Source organism: Microcebus murinus, chromosome 1 (assembly GCF_040939455.1).
Source record: "Microcebus murinus isolate Inina chromosome 1, M.murinus_Inina_mat1.0, whole genome shotgun sequence".
In the NCBI taxonomy this organism is placed as follows: domain Eukaryota; kingdom Metazoa; phylum Chordata; class Mammalia; order Primates; family Cheirogaleidae; genus Microcebus; species Microcebus murinus.
Genome location: NC_134104.1, coordinates 134,936,796 through 134,954,446, shown reverse-complemented (window position 1 = coordinate 134,954,446; position 17,651 = coordinate 134,936,796). Strand labels below are relative to the sequence as shown.

Here is a 17,651-nt window from a genome sequence, read left to right as displayed (position 1 = left end):
ACTATAAGAATAATACCTATTTCATGGGTTTCTGATATGGCTCTGATAATGCCTGTCCCCTACCAGGCACTTGACAAATACTATTGATTCTACATATGTCTTCCAAGGGATCAGAATCACGTTTAGATTTCCCAAGGGTTCTATGGAAAGTTAGGTTGCTGAGAGTTCTACCAAAAATGACTGTTCTGAAGTCATGTAAGTCTGAAAAACACCTCCTTTTGAGAATCACAACAGGCATTAGCCTGTTAAAGCTTCTGAGAGGTTGCAGCAAAGTAACTATTAACCCAGAATTTCCCAAATATACTTGGCCCCCTGCTGAAAGCTTCCCCATGCCTGATTACTTTTGCAAGGCAACCACCCACAGAATAAGACATCGCCAAATTCAGATGAAATTGAACAACATTTAATACTACCTCGACTACTACAACAACTAAGAATAATAACACACTCTCACTTTACCCAAATATTCTGGAGGAGTATGAGGTGACAAGTTTTGCAGATGAAAATTCTGGTTGTACTTGATTGCTATCAGCTTGCATAATATTATCATAGGGAAATGCCCAACACCAACTAATGTCTATTGTAGGCAGAGATTAAAAAAATTAATAATACTTAGCTATGAATAAGGGTTATTTTTGTTTAATTAAAGAAATGTCCCTTGATTAAAACTATTCATGCCTGTAAATAAATGAAAATGAATGGGCTATTATGTTTCAATTTCATACTGATATTTTCTCATCAGAAACCACTTTTATTTTTGAAAACATCATTTAATAATATGATCTTTAAAGGCAGTAAAAGCTTTATAAAGGTATGTTTTTCTAAAAAGAAAAAAGGCTTTGGAGTTAGGCATACTTATGTTTGTCTAACTTTGTGACTCAACCTTTTACTAGTTACTAGTTACTGCCAATAATTTGTTACTTATTCGTTTTGTGATTTTTAGGTCATATTACTTAACACTTGACATCAATGTTTCCATCTGTAAAATGAGAGTGATAATATCTATTTTACATGGTTTGATAGATTGTTTCCAAAAATGACTTCCACGAATCCTCAACCTATATTATCCATGCTCTTTTACAACGTTACTTTAAAGCTCTTCCCATGAAGAAGTGGAGTCTATTTTCACACTCCTTGAATCTAGGCAGGTTTGGGACTTGCACTGACCATACAGTGAGGCAGAAGTGACACTATGCCAGTTCTGATCTAGGCTTCTCTAAAGGCCTTGCATGTTCCTGCTTTTGTTCTTGGAACCCTGCACAGCCACCATGTGAACAAGCCCTGGCCAGCCTTTTGGATGATGTGAGACCATATAAAGGAGAAGCCAGCTGTCCTGGCTGAGGTACTCCAGCCTAGAGCCAGGCACACTCCAAATATATGTAAAAGCCTAGCCTAGATCATCAGAGCCAACTACCAGATCTGTGGCTGACCACAGACTAATGCGTTAGCCTAGCCAAGACCAGAAGAACCACCAAGCCACTCATAGATTTGTGAACAAAAATACATGCCACTGGATTTTGGAGTATTTGTTATATAGCAAAACTAACTAACATATGACTATTTTTCAATTAATATATTCATATTTCTTATCACAAACCCTGATTAATATTTAACATGTATACACTAATAACTAATGGAAGAGAATGTTTCAAGATAAAAGTATAATAGAGACCTCATTCAAAAATGTTGTGATTGCCCAATGCTGAAGGACATCAACAGTTCCATTATCATTAGAAACCAAATTATTTAATTCTATTTGCTGACCATGACAGTCAATAATATTCCAAGTTGTTATAGTAACCTCTAGGCAGCCCAGAAAAACTGATACACAAATGACATATATTCCTGCAATTCTAAGGTCAAATCTGAATAACATCTTTAGATATTATTGTTTGCTGATTTATCCCTGGTGTTTAACACAGTTCCTGGTATGAAGTCAGTGCTGTATTTGTGCAGCCCATTGGTTAAGAGCAGGAAGTCAGGCGTAAGACTGTCTGAGTCTAAACCCCAGTTTTTTGGTTTTTTTTTTTTTATTAACTTTGCCTTGCCTCAGTGTTCCCATCTGTAAAATGAGTAAAACAGCAGTACTTATGTCTTCTATTTGTGGTAAGAATTAACTGAGATTATTTAAATAAAGTACTTAGAAAAGGACCTGGCACCGTCAGTGCACAATAAATGTTAGCTGTTTCTCTTTGTTGAATAATTTTTGTTTTAAACACATGCTTGGAAACAGAGGCTGTGTCGTAGTTCTAGGCATATGTGTATAGCCATCCTGGTGCTTGCGGCTCTCAAGAGAAACATCAAAGAGATGACTACAAAGGAAGCAAAGGTTCTAGAGATTCAGTGAAAAATTTAAATGCCATGCCTTGGCACTTCTGATGAAACAGAACTGAAATAAATAACATTTTATTAATTCAGGGGTTATTGCCAGCATGCGGATAGTATGAGGTTCTCACTCAATGCTTTGTCTGCAAAGGCCACTCTCCATTATTCAGATCCGAGAAGCAGCATGCCAAGGGAGAGCTCCCCCCCCAACTTCCTTTTGGCCATTTACCACCCTCCCCACCACTCCACAACAAGCCTCCTGCATATCTCACACAAATGCTCACTGAATCATCCACTCTGATGACCTAAGACTGAGGTCTGGGTGCTGATTTCAATCAGAGGTGTGAATAGAGAAATCGTTTTCACTTGGTTTATCCTTCCTTCCAATTTTCCTTCTAACCAGGAACTCAAAAATCTGGTTCCAGAGTCAGTGAGGTAGGTAAGGGGTTGAGTCAGATTACACAGCAAATGTATAAAAGGGAAAGCCAAGAATCATCTCATAACCAAAGTAGCCCCTCTGAATTTCACAGTTTTCCCTTTCCAGAAGTACTATCCATCAAGTCAGGTGGAATTGCTACCCCTCTGGTACGTCAGCAGAAGTGAAGCGGTGCATCAATCATCTCTAACCTTCATGGGATTTCCCCTTGATTTCAGATTTAGAGTCTTCATTCTGTGAAGCAACCTAATGTACATTTTCAAATTTCATCTTCTCAGTGATCACATGGGGAATCATGTAAGGGCAACATTTTCTTCATTTACTTTAACCTGTAATATGTTTTCTTTTCAAAAAAAAAAAAAAAACAGCAAAGAACTTAAGCTCTCTTTAAAGGAAAAAACACAATGGAAAAACCAACCAACCACTATCTGTAGAATTATGAAGTCATACAAAGAAGTTGGTGGAATACTATCAATGGCAATGTAATTTTAACAGTAGGAACATTGGGTGGGCTGCCTCCTGCTTTTAACTAGCTATGCCAATGGATAAATGGAGCAGCCCTTCTTTAAACCAAAGGCTTGGACACAGTTTAGAAATATTCTTCCCTCTCCCTTCTCCACCTAAGCCCTCTACCTTCTCAGTTAGACATAGGTTTTTTCCAACCAAAAGAAATTTTCCTTTTACAAGTAAAGAAAACCCAAAGAACAAAAAAGCAAATCAGAACAGAGATTATGGCCCGTCTTCTTCATACTAAGCAGCTCACTGAAGCTCCACAGGAAAATAATGTTGCCTTGAGTTGGTTTGATTTTCCTCTGGGAACCATCCGGAAAAATTAACGGCTACCCAGGGACTTAGCTTTTGTCAACAACAACCAAATAAAACTTTCCAAACCCATTAATTGTCTGCATGATGCAGTAAGACTTCCTCTATCTCCTTGTATAACATGCCAATTTAAATAAATATTCTCCATCCTAGTATTTGTGGTTCTTGTTGAACAAACCAGCAGGTAAGAAAAGTGAAAATGGTAAGAATCAGTTCAGGAAAGTCAAACGAGAGGCAGTCATACCCAGAACAAGACAATGGAAGTCCCCATCTAGTCTCCTTTAAATGCTTGCATCATTTTTGAAAAGTAAAACATCATCATACTAACGTGCAGTCACAAATTTCATTGCCTGGTTTCATGAAGCATGACCAAATTGCTACCATATTAAACCAAATTTTAGACACATTCAGCTCAACAAACCTGTGTCTGGTCAAGTGCGACCGCATTATTTTTACCCTACCTGTGGATTTTCCTTTGTGCAGAGTTGCAGCATGTGAGAAGAGGAAGGTGGTGAGCCCGTTGGGGTCTCCCGGAGTCCCTGATAACAATGCTCAGTCTAAGTAGAAAGTCAGCCCACCTTTGAGCACTTCTTTGCTTTTCTGTTTCCAATTCAGCAATTCCCAAAATCACAGATGGGAGGATTGGACAGAGCAGAGCAAAAGAGCCATGCGTGGGTGGGCCTGTGAACCATCTGACTGTCACAGCTGTGGGTATCCCCAGAGCTGCACTGGGGCCAACGACACAGTATGTACTCAGGACACGTTTGCTCAATAAAGGGCTGCATGACTGAAAGCATGATGGGAGCTTCTCAAGAACCTAAAAGCCTGATGAGCTGGGGACAGGAGTCCTGGGGGCGGACCACCCTACCCTTAACAATGCAGACTTTGCCACCTTTTATTTGTATGCAGTCCATATGGAAACGGAGGAGGAGGGGGAAAGAGAGAGAGACACTAATTGTGAGCTGCTCCTGTGTAATCATGTTTCAAACAAAAGCAGAGAGCCTCCCACACTGGGGAAATGGACAAGGCAGTGTCCATTTCATGAAAGCTGACATCTGGCAAAATCAAGAGGATGGTGCCTCTGCTCTCTCAGACGGCCCCCCCAGGGATGGCCACTGTCAGAGGAAGGTCAGGCTCTGGGGGGGACAGCATTGTTTAACATGTCCAGACTGGTCTTGGTGTCCCAGCTGCACTGTCATGGTGTCTGTGACCCTAGCCTGGCCAGCAACTTTCAGAAACATCTAGTCAAAAGATGAAGGCAAAATACTTATGGAGAGTGAGAGTCAGGGAGAGACTGAGTCCGTGACAAGTAAATTTTTCACTTTACATGTACCAACATTTCTCTTTTCCCCTACTTTGTCTCCACTTTAGAAGCAGCGACATCATCAACAACCCTTAGGGAGGTGGAACGTCTGAGAGTCTAAAAGGGCTCCTTGTGTTCAGCTGTTGGATCTCCCTGGAGTGAACACAAACATGGTAGGGCTGCAGACACTGAGGTCTCTCTGCCTGCAAAAACAGGTGGAACTCATCCCATGGTGGGGAAACTGAGGCCTGGCCTCATAAAGAGCTGATTCTTCTACTTTCCAGAGAGTATATTATTGTCTGTTTAGGGATCCAAGCAGATCTCTTCACAACTGACCCCACAATCATTTATGGCAGGGGCTGTGCTTGCCATTCTACAGCTAGAAGTAGGTGGGAGTGGTTGAAAAGTACACTCTAGGCAGTGATTCTGGGGGTGGGATGGGGACAGTCATTATTCTTTACTGGTGCTGGCAAATACTCCCTGACCAGGCCGAACTTTCTCTCTCAGGACAAAGTAGTAGCAAGTATTATTCTTTCCCTAGTCCTGTATTTAAAATATGTGCCCATGCCTCTCTGCAAGGGAGCATTCTTCCCTGTTGACCAGAAAAGAACATATGCACAGGTATCTAGAAAGGGCTGAGGACATATTTTTCAAGTTTCTTCCCTTTCTTACTAATCTGTTAATTAATCTCATCACGAAACATCCATGTTATGTCCTCTCAGGTGCACCAGGAGTACCTGGGTCTCTTTCTGAGATGACCGAGATGGAAGCTTCAATGAAGTCTGTTTGCAGTGCCAAAGCAAGGAACAATCTGGCAAGTCTCTCCCGAGGCTGCTTGAGAAGCTTCCCTGGACTGGAGGCTCTGCCCAGCACTGCTGTGGGCTGAGATAAAGCTGCAGGAGGTGGGGGAGCCAAGGCTAATTCTTGATTATTCAGACTCTGCATTATCTCAACCCCTGATCTCTTCCCATCCCATCTGCCTCCTCAGTCCTGGGTCATTTTCACCGCTCATTATCACTGGCACCAGAGGGAAGGCAGAGAAAATGAAGGGAGATGAAATTCAAATGAATCAATTTTGCCACTTGTTAGCAGCTCTCAGCTCCCAAGTACACAAGGGGAGGAGGCTGCAGCTCTTCTGTGGGTTTCAATTCTCCATGCTATTCTTGTCCCCGGTGCTGCCAGGCAATATCGAGTGGGATGTATGGAAACGATCTGTGGGATGAGAAAAGAAGGCAGGGGGAGAGCTCCCTGTAACAGTAGCTTCTTCAAAGAAAAGAAAAAGGAATTGTATGCTCAGCGGCAGCATGCCACACAGAGTAGCCAGATTTTTATTAAACAAACTCGTGTTTGGAAGCATACTATCCCCTCAGAACTCGGGGAAAAGGGATGCTGAGACCATATTTAGAGTCATTATAATGCAGAGGATACACTGATTGTCATAGCAGCAAAAAGAAAATGAGGAAGTCTCCTTAAAAGATTATGCCAAAGACAGCAAAAGCAGAAGCAAGCAAGGGCTGTATTAAAACCAGAAAGGATAATGAAAAGGAAGAAAAACACACTAAGACCTTTAAAACCACTGTCACTGACACAGGTAGGATGGCAGGGAGAGGATAGAGGCCCAAGGCAGACAGAATTGTCTTTTTCTCTCTGAGTTTATAAAATAGGAAGGGGTTGGACTATAATTACCAATGTTCTGTCCTGTTCTGTCTGACATGGACACTGTGAGGCACCACCCAGCTATTCCTGTGACTAAGGGCTTGTCCCAGCTGTTGGGAGTGCTGGTGGCAGGGAGCTTTCAGCTACCGTTCCCTTCAGAATTGTTTCTGGGGCTGAGAACCACTTTTATCTCCAGAAACTGCCCACATCCAGTGACTGGCCAGTGGGGGAAGATAAAAGCCTGGCTGTCTCCGCCCAGTTTGGGACAGCTTTGAAGTGCCAGTCTAGACCCAGAGCTGCCTGTGCTTTGCCCGAGGCTGTTATTGCATCTGCATCACAGCTCCCCTCCTCCCTCTCTCCATTCCTCCCCATCTCATTCACAAATGCTGATCCCAAGGGTACTCCTTAATAAATCTATTGTATGCCATCCCGCCTCTGAGTCATCTCTCCTGGAATCCCAACATGTAATAGTTTATGGTCACTGCTTTTTCCCCACCCTACCTGGGATGTATAAGTTATCACTTTTTCTGAGGTGAAGATTTACTTTTGTATATGAAGTTGGTATCTACCCACAAGAAGAGAAGCTGTGCAACGCATCAAAGAAGTGCAAGTTGGGAGGTGGGGCTGTAGGAGAGAAAAAGGTGATGTATTATCCAAATGGGAATTGAATAAAAAGACTGGGCTTTACATTAAATTTGAAAAGTAACAGTGTTGAAGTTATCATAAGGAACATGGCTAATTAAGAAGTAACAGTTTGCCTGAGCAAAACAAGGGTCATAGTCTGTGTAAATCCTATAAGTAACTTTGTATGACTAAGCCTAAGAAGATGGTATTTTCTATTTGGGGGAACTGTTGGCAATATAATCTTAGAGAATGTTTCTCTCCAGATAAAGATATCATAAGTGAGAGACTAGACTAAGTTATCAACAGAGCATATCTGGACATATTCTCTACTGAATCACTGATGGGCATTTGACATGGCATTGAGACCCCAGGTCCGAGAGGAGTAAAGCAAGAAATTCCACAGTGAACAAAGATTCATGAAACCCAGATATTACTGAATTATCTTATAGGAATTTCCACCAATTGAACTGCCTAAGTAAATTAAGGTGTCATCATAGAATATTATATTGTTGTTTTTTAAAAGGAGTAATGTAGATATATATGTAATATGTTGAGAGAGAAAGATATAGACACATACATATAAATGAAGTGGGTATATATACAAATGAAGTGTATATATATATATATAAGTGATATATATAGATATGTATATGAAATATATATATAGAGAGAACATCTGTCACATCTTAATATTAAAAGAAAAAAATTCCAGTTGCAGAACAGTGTGTGTGGTGACATCACTCCACTTTAATCAGCAAATATATATGCAGCCTCAGGTACTGTTCTTGAATAATTTCATAATTACTAACTTACTCAATATTCATAACCATTTTTTGTGGTGTTCACAATTATTGACCCCATTTCCTAGATTAAAAAACTGGGGCACAGGGAAGTTAGTTTTCCCAAAGTCACAGAACTTAAGCTAGAATAAGAACCCATGTGGAATCCATGCTAAATACTATATTGGGTTTTCTCTCACTGTTATGCCTGTGCAAATAAAGAGCATATTGAGTGAGTCTCTTCCCCCCCTCCCATCACCACAGTGAAATTTAATTACCATTGCAACAATATTAAGAGGTAGGATCTTTGATAGGTGATTGTGGGATTCATGCCACTATACAATAGTGAATCTGGCATCCTTTTGCCACCTGACCCTTCCACCACATGACGGCACAAGAAGGCCCTTGCCAGCTGCTGGTGTCTTGATCTTGGAATTCTCAGCCTGGTCCAGAACTGTGAGAAAATAAGTTTCTTTTCATATATAAGTTACCCAGTCTTAGTTATTCTGTTATAGCAACACAAAATGGACTAGGACAGTCACTAAGAGAGCTGAAGCAAAAGACCAGCAATTGTCAAAGAAGAGATAGGAAAGAGCAAGCATAAATGCAGCACATATCATAGTAAAGGCCAGGATACCATCATAATTTTCCAACCAACCTTCCCAATTCCTGATACTGCATGGTCCTTTAAATGCCACATAGATTGAGACTGACTTGATTTCATAGGCACCAGCTGGACTGACCGGTTTCATACAATCTGCTTTCCCCCTTGGTTTCTTGGACACTATTAGAAAATGCAAAGCCTTTACAGAGAGAGCTGGAACTTTTCCCACTTTGTTTTTAAAGGGGTGTGTGTTGGGGGGGGGGGGAAGCTTCCAAAGAATTGTTTATCCTGCCATGATCCTGGCTGAATAACTTGAGCAAATCGTCTAAATTGGCTGATTCACCAGCAAAAATGGGACAAGTCCACAGCAGACAATTCAGCCAGCCAGATCTCAAGAAAATATTGAGAGAAACAAGTCCTATGGACTAAGTAAGGATCAGTCTCTGTCAGACATCAATATGCCTCATACTTACAAAAAGCACAAAGAACTGGGGCCAAAATTTGTCCAGCAAAGTGCTATAAAGTAAGAACAGAAAATTATTCCCAAGAAATTCTGCTGCAGATATCTTAGGAAAAATGCGCATCCCAGCCCTGCACAAATAAGGAATGGTATGGAAGGTGAATACAAAATGGAAATAAATGGGGGTGTGGAAAGTGGATACAAGATGGAAATAACGACAGGGGAAGGTACATACAGAATGAAACTCTGGCAAGGCTGCTATCTCCAGACAGAAGAATGGATAACTAATGGGCTGGACCGAGTGCTGGAAGCTATCTTACTTTGAGTAGGTAGTCTTTTAGGAATGGAGTCTGGGACTAGTTTCATTGCTTCAATGGGGTGCAAGTTTTAGGCACCTATGGGTCCACCTAGCCACAGCCCTTCCATCCCTATGTTGCACCAGCACATTGAAAACGCTTTTATTCCTGATCTGCATTTGGCATCTCCTGGGGGGGAGGGCGCTCCCATGAACCTCTGCCCCTCAGGCATCCAACTCTCAGCAAATCTTTGCTAAACCCCTTCTTCATTTCCCTAGACCTTACTGGAGCTTGGCCTACATCAATGGGCCCCAAGGAACTGTGATGCCACAACTGCTCACATCTGGCGTTTCCAATATTTGGAGATTACAGTTGCTGCTGCTACAGTGAATCAAAGAGATGAGATGGCAGCGGTGTTAGTGTTACCATGTCCTATAGCTATAATTTGAACTGCTGTCTCTTCCTCAGTGAGACAAGCAATGCCCCACAGCCTAAGTTTCTCTGTCCCTGGTCCTGACTTTTCCTAAGCTTCTCCCATTCCCAAATGGTGCCCTGGAAGTCCCAGCATGTCCTGCCACTAACTAAGCATAAGTAGAATCCAAAAGATCTTAGAATTGGGATTCTGGGTTTAACTGGTATAAAAACAAAGATGGGATTGTTTGTGTGCGTGTATCATTCTTACATGCTGCAGAATGCCTGTATAGAGAAACATAGGGTGTAAATTAGGAAATCTCAGATCTTACATTGTTTGGGGATAAACAATATGGAAACATAAAATAGGAAATGGAGAGCTAATTGATGTAGAAGAAGGAAAAACAGCAATCTTTTGGCACTGACTGTGCTGCGGCTGAATACCATATGCAATGTACAATGGGAAGGGGAGAACTACCCACTGGGGTAATGCCATCCTGATGTGAGAACCCTCAAGGATGGAGCCGTGGAGAGGCCCAGTGGTGCTTCAAAGTGAACAATAGCAACCACCAAAGGGATAATCTGATTTTTCTCCAGACTGGGGAATGTCTTTCTGGTGGCACTATGCCAGGAAACATATTTTCTCAACTCTGTGGCAGCACTTCCTGGGGAAAAATAAATAGCTCTTCCCACCAGGAACAAAAACAAAAGGAAATGTAGTTACTCAGTAAACCAGGTGACTTGATGAGAAAACAACCATAAAAGTTCTGTTCTGCAAGTGACAATGTATATATGCATGAGGGTGGGGGGAGGAAGACCGGGGAAGGGGGAAAATCAAAGGACAAAGAGGGAAAGAACTTGAGAGTTTGCAAGGGAAAGGGTGGCAATAATGAAATGCAAGCTATGTGTAGAAGGGGACTCAAATTTAGGTAATGTGTAAGAAAATAAAAAGAGCATAAGATAGAAGAGTTGGATAAGAGGAGAGGCTAGCTGCAAAGCTATTGCCAAGTCCTATGTGACAAGTGATTGGGGGTTAACTGTGGTACCTCTTATCCATGGTTTTGCCTTCTGAGGTTTCAGTTACCTGTGGTCAACCACAGTCCAATAATACATGAGTACAGTATGATAATATATTTTAAGACAGAGAATGGGAGAGATCACATTCATATAATTTTTATTGCAGTATATTGTTATAATTGTTCTGTTTTATTATTAATGATTATTGTTAATTTATTACTGTGCCTAATTTATAAAGTAAATATTATTATGGGTATGTACGTGCAGGAAAAAAAACATAGTATATATATTTTCAGTACTATTCACAGTTTCAGGCATCCATAGGAGGTCTTGGAATATATCCTCTGTAAATAAGAGGGACTACGGTGTTCAACTCAAGAAGCTTTGCTCATTTCAGAAATACATTTAATTATATCATATCTATCAACCATCTGTTTATTACTTCAGTACCTGACAGTGATTGACATTAATGATAATTAGTGATAAGAATAATTACTGTAACTATAGTAGCTGACGTTTATTTAGCCTTTACGTTGGACTATATGCTTTATACACTTCATATCATCCTATTCCACCTTCAGAGCTAACCTGGACGGTATAAACCATTATCTTCCCCTTTTATAGATGAGGAAATCAAGGCTCAGAGAAGCTGGCTTGAAAAAGTTGCCAACGCTGGATTTCAATCCAGATCTGCCAATTCCAGAGCCTGCGCTCATAGACATTATGGAATATTGTAATATTGTCTCTTACTGAGCAGAAATGTTGGAGTGTATGTGTATTCCTTCTTAATAGACTGTTAGGAAAAGGGATTTCATGTACTACTAGTATGTTCTCATAAATATATTTAATTGTGCCTTAATTTTCAAATCAACTTCCCAATTATAACCACATATTCAACAGGACACATTTTTCTTCCACAAATTTATACCTATAATTATGTCTGTAAATACAACTGAGTGTGATCCTCAAGGTTTGATATCATGTTAACTATGTCTAAAAGAACTTCCATAAACACAAAAGAGCAATAAAAAGCATAAGCAAATGTCAACAAGAACAGAAACTATATATTATTATCCCCCTTCCAACCTATCCTTCCTTCCTTCTTTTGAGAGATCAAAATCTATTTTTTTAAGCCTGGTCCGGACCACAATAATTAAATTGTCTTGTGCAATATATAAGTGACAAAAATATACAAGTGACAAAAATAAATATTTGAGAGAACAAAACAATAGGTTTTCTCTTCTCTGTCCAATGTTACCTTTGGTCTTTGGCTTCCCAAACAAAATCCTACGGTTGATAATAAAACAGGAAAGATAACGCCATCTTTCTATTATAGATTAGGATACTTCTCTAAAATATGTGGAAGTCTATGTTTTACAGTATGGCAAAATAGATCCCATGTCTTGGCTAGCCTATACTTTGTTTCTTTTGATCACAAAGAAATAAAAGTTGTTGGAAACCATACGGGGAAAACCGGCTATAAAGTTTTCCCTATTAAATGTCATGCAAAACAATCTTTGCATATCACCCTCAAGCTTTAGGCAATCTGTGTGAAGGGATGGATGGTCGACTATTTGGACAATCCGGGCTGAAGGGTAAGAACTGCATGCTGTGACATGGGGCGACAGAGGGGCTTTGGGGAACTACACCGAGATGTCTTTGGTATTTCTCGTCTACTTTTACAGCAAATGAATGAAATAAAAACTCATATTTCCCAGGTCCACGGGGAAGTTTATAATCTCTGCCCATGGCATTAGACCTCAAATAGGAGAAATCCTGTCACAACTTTCTTTTACTTTATTTATAAAACAGAGATATGTGTCATTTCCTCAATAGATTAATGAGGCATATATTCCAAAAGTGCAATTTATCAGGATTCCTAAACATAGAAATTTCAAGAAGAGAATTTACACATGTAATTTTTCTTTCTCAGTGAACATTTTTTACTGGGAAAGTTCTTGAGATATTCGGGCAATAATCATAATTTATCGATATCTCTGAATTAATATGAGAAGGAAAAACATTTTGACATGGCAGAAACCAGGAGATTCAGCTGTCTATAAAAAATTTCCTAAGGATCTTCCATCAAAGGCATTGTGCATCCTTTTCTCAATTAAAAAATACAATAAAATAGGTTTAACTATCAAACACATCGGCAGTTCTTCCATAAAAACAAAATTGTCATCCTAGGCTTGAATCTGCTAGTTAGCAACCATGTAACTTTCACAAAGTTACTTAATCTCTTTGTACCTCAGTTTTCTTATCTGTAAAATGGGGGGAATAACTATCCCTACCTCAAGATTTACTTATCCTTCTACAGTCATTGTACTAACTCTCAAATTTTCCCTTATGTGAAGTCATAAAGACAGGTGATCCAAGCCTACAGGTGAAATGGAAGAAAATCACATGCTGGCCATGGAACTGTTGATATTCTTCCAAAGGCAATGGTCAGAACTTCCCTCTCATAGAATAAAAAATAGCAGTGCAGTGGATCCTCAGGGCAGCGATTCTCTCCCGAAGCCTGTGAACTATAGCATGAATGTTACCTCTATTAATTGAATCTTTGAAATTATGAAGGTATAGATCTCCATGCTGCATTGTGACAGGTAGGTGGTAGACTGGTATCCAGTTTCTAAATTACAATCCTCATTTATAAAGCCTGGCATTGGGCTGGGCTTTGCTTCTCTTCCCGTTATCTGGCTAGAGAAGGTAGTGGTAGAATAAGGGCATCAACTTTTAATAAAGAAATACTGGATGGGGATCCTAGGGATGATTTTGTTCCTTTTAAGTGGGAGTAGGGGGAGTGGGTAGAGAAGAGAAGATACGAATAAACACTTAGAAAACAAGGATGATACGCAACACTGCTACAGTGCATTCCACTTAGCACAGACGTTGCTACATTCTGAGTCCACAACAACTCTCCATAAACTGGAATATTCATCTTAGCAAATAGCAATGGCATTCTCTCATTCATTAAGTATTTGTTTGGGACCTACTATGAGCTGGGCACTGAGTAGGGAGTTGTGGGTACAGAAATAAACACAACAGAGACCCCTGCCCCCAGTCTTCATAGCAGGGACTTGCAGATGTCACACCAGAAAGATAGCCACCCCCTATTTGACAAATAAGTCCTACGTCTAAATATTAGCGACAACAAAGTATCGTAGGGAGGAAGAGAGGGCTCAGGGCTTACACTTGCAGTCCTAGCTCTGCTGTGTAATTCTGGACAAATGACCATACTGCTCTGAGAGTCTGTAAACTTATTTACAAAATGAAAGCAAGACTATATGGTCTCCCGTGTGTCTTATTTAATCTTCACCTGTAATTTGTAAATAAAATACAGAGAGAAGCTACTCTCTTGTTCTAGCAAGAAAATCTTCAAGAAGATTATAGATATGGGATACTTCATGCTATCCAACATGCAGTTCTCATTTCCTAGCGGAAAAGACTACCCACCCATGGCCACCTCAGAACTTTGAGCTGTTGAAGAAATAATACAATCATGTTAACTAACACTGTACCAGATTCACAACCAGACTATCACTACACTGTCAGTAGAAACAGTGAAAAGGATAATAAAAAACTTTATAAATTGATATGAAAATCCATTAAGGAACTAACCAACTAAAAAAGCCTTTATGTTATTTTCAGTCTTTAGCAAAGATGAGACACATGGAAATAGAAATTATGCAACTTTAAAGGAAGAGGAGGACCTAGGACAAGCTTTTCCTTTCTCCTTGAAAGGCAAAACAACACCTGGGAAAACATTTATTTTTAAAAATGAATGCGGTAAAAAAAAAATGTAAATCTCAGAATTCCAGGTAGTCTGGGTTTTGATATTTTATAGTTCCCTTGACCTTTAATAATTTTCTTAAAAACAAAAAATAGCATGGATTGAAATGCCCCTAGGAACTAATACAGGAGGAGTTTGTCTTAATTGCCTTGGGGTAGGAAGCTGATTCAAGCCTGCATCTTCCCTCAGCCAAATTCTCTATTTTCCTTTCTGTGATCATAACTCCACCTCACCTGAGACCCAAAGGTGGGGAGACAGGGGCAGGAAGGGAGTCCCGGGAGGGCTGGGAAGAACCTGTGCCTATAGGGTAGGCTTTATAACACTTGTCCTTCCCTGGTCTGTGGACCAGCAGCATCGATGTCACCTTGAAGAGACTTATAAATTCAGAATCTTAGGCTCTGCCCCAGACCTGCTGTGTCAGAATCTGCATTTTGACAAAATCTAGGAGATTTGTTGCACATGAAGATTTGATTCTCTTTGTGTATCTATATTTTTGCACCCATTAACTATCCATACTTTATCCCCGCCTCCCCACTACCCTTCCCAGCCATCTGGTAACCATCACTCTACTCTCTGCCTCCATGAGATCAATTGTTTTTAATATTTAGTTCTCACATATGAGTGAGAACATGTGAGATTTGTCTTTCTGTGCTTGGCTTATTTCTCTTAACATAATGTTCTCCAGTTCCATCCATGTTGTTGCATGTGGCAGGATTTCATTGTTTTTGCAGCTATATAATATTCCATTGTGTACACGTACCACAATTTCTCAGTGCGTAGGCCTCCTCTGCAGGCTGAAGAGGAAAAACAAGTGAGTTCTGCAGAGGATAGGGTAGTGGCCAATGGGGAAAATGAAGCTCAGGCATTCCACGTTCTCCTTACATAATATTCCTTTGCTTTCCCCACCCCAATCCTTCCAACACTCCCTCTCATTCATTCATTTGCTCATTTAACTAAAACTTTCTTATGAGCCTTGTAAAGGCCAGTCACTGTTCTTGCTGTTAGAGACACAGCAGTGAAGACAATAGATCAGGTCCCTGCCCTTATAAAGCTTCACATTCTGGGGGAGGAGGGTAGGACAGACAGGTGATAAATGCCAAAATAAATAATTTAATGTCAGGGGAAGTAATACATAGAAAGCAGAATAAGAGGATGGAGCATGTTGCGGTGTGATGGTGTTATTTCAGATGGGAAGGTTATTAGAGGTAACACTTGAGCAGAGAACTGATTGAACTGAGAAATGATCTGTGAAGGCAGAGATGGGAACAGTGTTCTGTGCAAGAGGAACAGCAAGTGCCAAGGCACTGAGACACCCCCAGCATCTCTGAGGAAGAGTGAAAAGTCCAGTGTCACTGCAACAGAATGGAGAGAGGCACAGTGGTAAAGACAGATTTAGAGAGGCCAGCAAGGGCTGACCATGGAGATCCTCAAATACCATGGTAGAGAGTTTGGATTTTCTTACAAACCTGATTAGAAGCCACTGGACTTTTCATCATAGAAGTGAGATGATCTGATTTCCATAGTGAAAAGGTCACTCTAGTTGTTGTGACAACATAAAGGCTACCACTATCACCTTTCCTGCAGAAGCCCCCACATGCTACAGACTGTCTAACCTTCCGGATTCTGTACATTCCTATTCAAATATTTGGATGACTGAAGGAATAACTGAATGAATGGGTGAATGAATGATTCAGTTGCCCAGGTTATGACTACTCATAATATTCCTATGTTACATTTTTTAAGATCTTTTCTCATGAAATATATTTATATTTTTTAAATGATAGCAGCCCTATTGCTGTCAACAGAAAGTCTACCAGAATATTCGTAGAAGATCTGATCTTCTTTTTTTTTTCTCTCCTTTTATTTCATCATATTATGGGGGTACAAATATTGTTAGGGTTACATATATTGCCCCTGACATTCCTCCCCACCCCCCCGCAGTGCCAGAGCTTCAAGCATGTCCAACTCCTAGGTAGTGCGCACCACATCCATTATGTAAGTATACACCCCTCTCCTCCTCCTCCCTCCCACCTGGCCACCACCCAATAAAAGTTTTTTGGTTTTTTTTTGACATTTGGGTTACATTGTATATCTTTGCCTCTCCCTAAGAAGGGTTAGAGGTATTCCCTTCCCCCCTACAGTGCTCATCACATCCCTAAGATGTGGGTCTCACCCCCCCCCAATCCCTGGTGTACATAAGAAATTCCAGTTTTCACCTCTTTTCTAATGAGAGAAAAGAACAGTACACATTTTTCTCATGGAAAGAACTTAAGAAAGAATTCATAGCTCTTCCTCCCAGAAATCCTTTATTCCTTCTTTGCTCTCAAAGGCTTTCATGTTAACCTTCAACAGAATATGAATTGAATATTGGATGACTTCCCAAGTCATTTGTAAGTCTGGTTCTATGAATCTATGATTTTATATCCTCCTATCGTTGTACTTTTCCAATCCTTCTTCCAGAGAAGCTTCAAGAACCACATCATACTATTCATGTGAGTCCCCTGGCTCTTAGGTGCAAACCTTGGGTGTAGGTACACCTCCGGATGCAAAGTCTGATTCCTTGGGTGCCAGCACTGACCAAGAATCTCACTGCCTCTGCCAGATGTTCACAGGTTTCACCAATAAGGCCTCTTGGAATTTCATATGTACCTGAAAGAACTTTTAAAAATCCTAATCTGGCTACTCATCATATTGATGTTTAATTTTGGCTAACAATAAGAACATGTTGGACATATACAGTATGTTTTCTTTTTTTGGAATTATGACATTATCATCCTTATATGCTCTAAATATCCTTCAAATGTCTATGGCATTTGGCACATAGGTGCTCCTAGTGTCCCCAACAAACTGGCCCATTAGCCAATCTGCTTTGATTCACACAGACCATCCCTTCCTCATGCACAAGCCTGCCAGCCCCTCCACAGTGGGCTGGAACAACAGTAAGAGGAACCTGAGCTCCAGTAGCAGTGCTAGTCAATGACAGGCAAATGGCAGCCTCACATAACGCCTCCTGCCCAGGGCTGTGGCCACTACCAGTCACTGGCCAGACCTCCCTCAGATTCACCTTCCTGTGGGAGCTTATAGAAAAGTACAGTCTCTGTAGTGGTGGTTAAATTTTTTCTATA

General features: G+C 40.5%; 1 protein-coding gene and 1 long non-coding RNA gene across 3 annotated transcripts in view; one reads left to right on the top strand and one right to left on the bottom strand.

The window, feature by feature from the left end:
* Positions 1-5,695, top strand: part of LOC105883289 (uncharacterized) — a 60,548-nt gene extending 54,853 nt beyond the window's left edge. The window contains exons 4-5 of the long non-coding RNA XR_001159744.2: positions 4,955-5,059; positions 5,609-5,695. This is a non-coding gene — a long non-coding RNA (uncharacterized LOC105883289). The remainder of the gene's footprint in view (positions 1-4,954; positions 5,060-5,608) is intronic.
* Positions 1-17,651, bottom strand: part of LRRC3B (leucine rich repeat containing 3B) — an 89,247-nt gene that overhangs the window by 17,118 nt on the left and 54,478 nt on the right. The gene's annotated exons all lie outside the window — the stretch shown is intronic.